Below are 7,851 nucleotides of genomic sequence, written 5' to 3' on the forward strand. Positions count from 1 at the left end.
CTCACCCTCTGCAACCAAGACAAATATGTTATGAATATTTTTCTTCTTTAGTAAAACCTTTGCTATTTATTTATTTTATGGACTTAAAGGCGACTCCAATCACAGCCCCAGCAATAAGCAGCAGAATAACAATCTCTACAACAACCTCCATCAACAGTCTTGATGGAGATATGCAGGAACTCTTATCTAGGCAAAATGGGCTGAAGCATTTTTCAAGTCCAGAACAAGATAGTGGTTGTCTAGGACAACTAATCATGGTCAACTCACCACAGCCAACTTGCCCAGCTGTTTCACCTGGCCAACTTGTTGGGGGACAACTTGCTGTAAGACAATTCAACCAGGATAACTCAAGAGAGGACAAGTGAATTGCAGTGAGCCTTATCTTGCTTTAGGTTTGACCCTTCTCAAGTTAGAAGTCTTTGAGGCTGGGATGAACTGCAATTCTAGTTGTCCCTTTCTTGAGTTTTAGTTATCCCACACTGAATTGTCCTGTGGCAAGTTGGCCATGGTGAATTGGCCACAGTGAGACTGCTGGGCAGAGTTATCCAGAGTGAGTTGCCCAGGGCAAGTTGTCTCATTCCGCTTGGAAGCAGTTTAGGAAGATACCTCCCTAATTCACTGGATCATGAGAAGAAAGAGGAGCACAGTTAGACTTGTAGCATTCTGTTATTTTAATTAATTTCAATGTAACTAGTTTTAGCTGTGGAATCAATTTTCTGGTCTGCTCTATCTAGTAGGGTTGTCTGACACAGGATCAGTTGGGACTGTGGCAGTTTCAAAATGTTGTAAAACCGGTATAAATAAGGTTGTCTCTGTGATTGCCTACAAATTCAGGCATGAGCAGACCCAGGTTACCTACAGGTAGCAGTTTTGGTCCTTTACCCATTAGGTCTTCTGTTGCTTTGATTTTGCAATCCTGCACTGTGTTATTTTGAAAAGCCAAGAGAGGCAGATAAGAGTCAGACCCCGGGTCACAGTTTTATGTAGCAACTTCTTTACCATTTTGACAGCTGACTATTGTTCCATTGCTATGGGAAGGGAAGGAAATTGAATAGAATCTGATTGTGCTGAAGAAAATACTCTGAATTTAATACACATGAATCATAGTATTGAAATACTGTGTTGAAACCTTTCCGATATTTGGAAAGGTTTGGCTTTACTTTCTGGATTACCTTTCTGGATTCCTGTATCTTGGAGGCCATAAATAAGGTTGGAATAGTAATCTTCAAAGGTAAAATATTGTTGTTTTTTTAAAAATGTAGCTATATTTGTTTTAGAAGTGAATGTATGTCAATCTTCTTCCATAACCTCGTGCAACATTTGGTTGGCTTTTGATCCTGTCAAAAGCAACTATTGAGTGATGACATGCTTCCATAACTCTGTTATACAGCAAGGCTAAAATGAGAACAGTCTGGTCAAGGTATATTAGGCTATGCTGGACATAACATGCTTCCTTTAACAGTACTTCTGCTCCCACAAACACATTTCCAAGCCAGCCTTCCAAAATGACATGCTTAATTGTTTGGAGCTGTGCAAATTCATTTCTTGTAGCTTTGTTATCCAAATTCAGAGGAAGTACACCATGTTGATTGCCTAATGACTCCATCTCTTAGACAACCTTTTCCATACTACATAGGCAGGCAAGTCTTACTGTGTTTTGTCAGCAGGAAAATTTCCTGAGCCGTATCTAATCTGAACTTACCATGGTTCTAAGCCTGTCAATGCACGTTCCAATCATTTGGGTGTTCCGAAGAACAGCTTTGTTACTGTTTCAAGTCATTTGTGATCAGAAAGTAGCATTACCAGTTGCCCACGAGCAAAATATTGGAAAGAATTTATTCAAAGATCACAGATGGTAGCTTTTTTACTATTTATGCAAACCCCCTGTTGAGTTTCTGAAAGGGCTCTGCTTGCATTGTCAGTTGGTTGCTCCTGTGAAAACCTCCCCAATTCTTCTTCAGAAGAATCCCATTGTAAAATCATCTGCTCCCCCGTTGGCAGTATTTTATGACAGGTGCTTGGGTGATTAATTACTTTAATCTTTCAAATGCTTTTTCCTGGTGTACCAACTAGTACTTTCCACATTCTTTTTAATACCGCTATAGTACCCATTGAATTTGCACAAACTTTGCACAAAATTTAGCTAGGAAGTTTATTGTTCACATGAAACAGTGAATTCTGGTCACATCCATGGTCATAGCCTGTTCCAAATTGCCTCTTCGTTCTGAGATGAGCCTTTAGACCTTGACCTGAAAGATCATGCTCTACATATGACACCTTTTCCTGGTTGAATTTAATTTTGCCTGGATTTAATTTGATATTCTTTTCTTTCCGCAAATGGAAGAGAGACTGTAACTTACCAATACGGAGCTTTCTACATTATTTTGTCCTTCTATAATTGGAATGTCATCAATAATTAGCTTCAAACTGGGCTATTAATGCTTGGTTTAATTTCAATTGAAATACTTCACATAGCAGAGACGCTCAGACATCGCCATCTCTGACAGTCAATATGTGAAATGTAGTCAAATTTGCTTGACTTTTCATGCAACTTCACAAAGTAGAAGTCATTGCTGACATCACGATGGATATTCAAGTTTCAGGTCACACAGACACCATCAATTGGAAGCATTAGATATTCAAACCATTTTCATGTTCAGCTGATGGTTAGGAAGGTTCCTGGATCTCTAATTGGCTTCTTTACTATATTTTGTGCCTACTGTATATTAGGGATGTCCAAATCCTTTGAAAAAGTGCTTTGAACTATGTGCGATCGCATCCAAAACATCTCTTTTCCAATCCATTGAATTGTCTAGTGCAGGGGTGTCAAACTCAATTTCATTGAGGGCCGCATCAGCATTGCGGTTGCCCTCAGGGGACCGGGTGGGTGTGGCCAGGGTGGGCGTGGCCTACAGGGTGGGTGTGGTTAGAGTGCGTATGGCCTACTGGGTAGGCGTGGCCAGCTCTACACGTTCGCATCAAGGGTGCCTATGGGGGCCTGGGCAGGAGTGGGACAGATCTGAGGGTCTCTGGCAGGAGGAGGGTCTCTGGGCCAGGGCCGAAGGCAGTGGGGGCCGTTCCCTCACTCTTTCCAGGATAGCTTCGCGGGCCACATGAAACCACTTCGCGGGCCGGATCTGGCCCCCGGGCCTTGTGTTTGACATGTCTGGTCTAGTGTTTTGTGAGGCTGCTTCCTAACGTGTTTCTGGATGCACATGCATGCATAGTTGCTTCACTTTGCTAGGCAACAAAGCAAAGTAGCTTTGAGAGAGACAGCCAAGGACTGCTGATCAAGAAACTGGGGAAAGATGCATTTGTTTCGTTGATTTAAAAGAACTGATTTATGACCGCAATTGAGCCCAAAATTTCTGTTTTTAAGTGAGACATGTGTTGAGTGAATTTTGCCCCATTTTACGACCTTTCTTGCCACTGTTGTTAAGTGAATCACTGCAGTTGTTACATTAGTAACATAGTTATGCGAATCTGAGTAAGATGCCAAGCATCTGAATTTTGATCACATGACCACGGGGATGCCACAATGGTCATAAGCATGAAAAACAGTCATAAATCACATTTTTCAGTGCCGCTGTAACTTTGAACGGTCACTATATGTATTGTTGTAAGTCGAGGACTATTTGTACTTTAGATAAGCTCACATGTACTTGGAAATACCTCTTGCCTAGCCCTATGTCTTATCTTGTCTATGGTAGTCTTTTATTGTTCTTGTTTATGAACTGATGCAAGTCTGTAAACTGCAGCATTATATTATCCCGAGCATACTGTCATTTGCTTCCCTTGACTTTCTTGTCTATGGCATTGAGGTGTTTGGGGTCTTAAGAATTTTTAGTTAGATTTGGAGCCTCTACTACTTATGCTTTAGACCAGGGGTGTCAAACTGCCGACCTGTGGGCCGGATGCATCTTGCGGAAGCTGCACCCAGCCCAGCTCCGGCAAGGGGAAAATAGTCACAATACGTCACGACATGTCATGTGACGTGGCGAGTTTGACGCCCCTGCTTTAGACTATCATTTGTTTTAAAAAAATAGTGAATGTTTGGGAGAGATCTTACCAGATCTTACCATTTAGGGGCTGCCCCTCCACCAACCGTGAAAACTATTTTGTTACAGTAGCCTTAACACGCCTTCAAAATTTGAAATCTAACAGTGGCCCCTTCTTTGCTTGTTACTGATCTTACCATCCCAGGATTATTGAAAGAATATTGATAGAGAAGCATGCATGAGTTTTTCCTTGGGTATTGTGACTCAAGTGATTGGAGTCCTCTTAGTGGGAGGTCTTGATTGTATTAAGGGTTTTGTATTGGAATTTAATCTGAAATTGTTTTGTTTCCTTGATTTAGTGTAAGCCATCCAGTATCACAGTGCTCAAGTTGGCTATATAAATGCTCTAAAATAAAATATAATATTGGGAAATCAGTAGGGAAAGTAATTAATATTCTTTCCTAGGATTTATACTTTATTCAGCTCACTTTAGCTGTCTTCCAGATATCTAGCCATGCATTATCCTGCATCATATAAACAGGAATATGTGGCTATGGAGGTGGTAGCCTCTTAATGCCTTAATTCAAAACATGTATTTCCTATGAAGGCCACAAAAAAGGAATGGAGTTCAGAAAGCTCCACTGAGCATATCCATACTGTCTCCCAAACACATTTTCAACTATGGAGTTGAATGATTGCACATCCCTAAAGTGGATTTTGCACTGCAAAAAGAAAGCAATATCCTATGTCTGGGAACAAGACCAAGTTCATTTACATCAAGAAAGGATCAGCTGTAATTTATTGTGACCATCCCTGGAAAGCCAAGATTATGTATCAGTTTCAGCGTGGCACTAAAATTAGTCCTTTTCTATAGTAAATTCTCAGCAATACGATGCCATGCTAAACCATAGTTTCAATCTCATTGCTTTTTGTCTAAGACACAATAGGTGGATTTACCCACAATGTTAAGTTATGTAGGTTGTAGCTACATAGTACTAAGACACTTCTGTCAGTTTCCCATGATGGTGCTTATATTTTTAAAAGGCAAGATAAAAATAGAATGATATCTTTAACACCATCAAACAATGTCTTCGTCCCCAAGGTCTTTGGGAAGTAATCAATACTGTAGGTGCATAAAAATTCCAAATCCAATCTAAACATCTGGCTGACTATGTGATCAATCATAATGAACCAGAGTTTATAAATTTATTATCTATGCATGATGTCACATGCTTTGATCAACAAAGCATGATATTCTAACCCAGGGGTGTCAAACTCACAACATCACGTGACATGTCATGACATATCATGACTTTTTTTTTCATTGCCGGCAATGGGCTGGGCTTGGTTTCAACATCTGGCCTGTGGGCCGGCGGTTTGACACCCCTGTTCTAATCCCAGAAGAATCATTAAAAAGAAACAAACTCTTCCAAGGGTTTTCTAGTAAAAGGTAACATGGTCACTGTCATCAATACTGATTACTGAGGAGTCCTTGGTGCTCTCTGAGCTTGGTTGTTTTCTTGCGGACATTTTATTACTCAAAATAGGTAATATTATCAGTGTTTCTGAAGTAAGAAGTGTGGTTTGCTCTCAGTTTATATGCTAATAGCTTGCCTGTCAGTCTTGGTGGGAGTGGTCTTGGAGGTTCTTTGGTTGAATTGTTTACTGTTAGCTTGTTTGGCAGTTCCTTGATTGGGGTATTGTTTACTTCAGAGGTCCCCAACCTTTTGAGCACCAGGGATCGGTTCCGTGGAAAAAGGTTTTTCTGCGGACCGGAGGGAGCGTGGTTTCATGTACTGCCTGCATCCTGTGGATGGGACTTTGTTTGCGTGGACCAGTTTCTGGCATGCTGTGGCCCAGTGCCAGTCCACAGACTGGAGGTTTGGGGACCCCTGGTTTACTTGATTGTTGGTCTGATGTTAATCTTGGAGTTAATCTCATTCCTAAATGATAGGGATAGCTGCACAGCCATGGAGTCTTGCATCAAGGGAAGGTTTAAATGAGAAAATCCTTATTAAACTAATGAAGGGAAAGATCTCTATATAAAAGGGGGAAAAAGAATGGATAGAGAAGAAAGCTATAATGGAAAACTTACAATCCCCCCCCCACAAAAAATAGCCACAGTCAGCCTAGTAAGTGTATTATTGTATCTCCTTAAATATGTCTAGCATGTGTTCCAAATTAATTGCATCAGGAGGACTAATTGGAAGGAAATCATCCACCCCTCTGCTTGAATATTGAGGCCTTTTCTTCCTTTAGTGCTTAGCTTGATAAAATATGGAGAGTAACTAAAAGTTTATTTAAGGAAATTGACTACTGTTTTATTCAATAATTGAGTATCATGTTTCTGATATCCTGGATTTTATCAGCAAATCAGAAATGCTGACCCCACCTTCTGAATGACCTTGGTGGAATGATAAAGGTGCAATTTGGTTTCTACGGTTATGTCATTGTTTAAGTGCAAAAGGCTTTTTGGGAAATTGAAAGCTGAATTCCACTTATGCAGGCCTTTCAGCATGGAATCAACTTACCAAATGTTCTGCATTCCAAAGACACTGATTTATCTCAGCCCAGTGCAAGAGCAGCAAGTAAAGCAATAAATGTGAGAGTAAACGGATCATCAGATGGCACCTGTTTTAAATCTGCAGCACCCTCTAATTTTATTAAAGAGAAAGAACAATTTATAGAATGCATATACAGTAAACCTGTCATTTACTTGGCAGTGGGACAAGCCATCACATCTAAGCTTCTGTTGTGTATTCAGCAAAGAAAACAATTTAGTTAAACAATTAAAGAGACCTTAAGTTTAACAGTTAAAGGGACCTTAAGTTTAACAATTAAAGGGACCTTAAATAAAAGGAGTTAGCTCTATACCCATGAATATATGTAATAAACAAAGGAAGCGATGTAAGATTTAAAGGCAATCAGTGAGACTGAATGAATGGAGAATTGCTTATGAAAGGCATTCTCGAGAAAAATGAACTAAATAAATTAGAAGCTGCTGGCAGAGGGTTGTATGGTGGGGGGGATGTGGAGTTCCTAAGAGTATTAATAAGACCTTAACAACACTTGGTAAAGCAGGCTTTATACCACAAAGCTGTATTTACAAAGGGGACATGAATACATCTGTACTACATGCAGCTGTCCCTTGTGGTTATGAGCTGCTGAAGACCCAACAACATTGAATACACACATGCAATACTGCAAAACTACAGTACCCTAAAGGTTTCTTTGTTTGACATAGTTCAAATTAACTGTCTTGACACAATGTCTGAACAATGTAGTGCCTCATTTTATTTAGCAGTTGATGGCAGGTATTTTTTGTAGCAGCCAGAAAATCCTGCTGCTCCTTTCTTGCATTATTACTGTCTGTAAGATGTTTTAAAATTGCAGCTCACCTGTAAGATAATAACATTCCTGAAGGAGCAAATCTAATTTATTTACCAAGTGGTGTCAAATCTTGTAAAAGCTTTTCATCAAGGATTATGATAAAGCTTTTACCAGAGCAGATAAAAGAGAAGTGCTCCTTCAAACAAGCCATATTTAACAACCAGAGTTTGATGCAATAAAATGTGGCAATTGCTGCTGTTTATGGTAGTTTAAGGGACGCGGTGGCTCAGTGGGTTAGGACGCTGAGCTTGTTGATCAGAAGGTCGGCAGTTTGGCAGGTCGAATCCCACGTGCCGCATAGCAGAGTGAGCGCCTGTTACTCGTCCCAGCTTCTGCCAACCTAGCAGTTCGAAAGCATGTAAAATTGCAAGTAGAAAAATAGGGACCACTACGGTGGGAAGGTAACAGCGTTCAGTGCGCCTTTGGCGTCTAATCATGCTGGCCACATGACCACGGAGACGTC

The sequence above is a fragment of the Vipera ursinii genome, assembly GCF_947247035.1.
Source record: "Vipera ursinii genome assembly, chromosome: 2".
In the NCBI taxonomy this organism is placed as follows: domain Eukaryota; kingdom Metazoa; phylum Chordata; class Lepidosauria; order Squamata; family Viperidae; genus Vipera; species Vipera ursinii.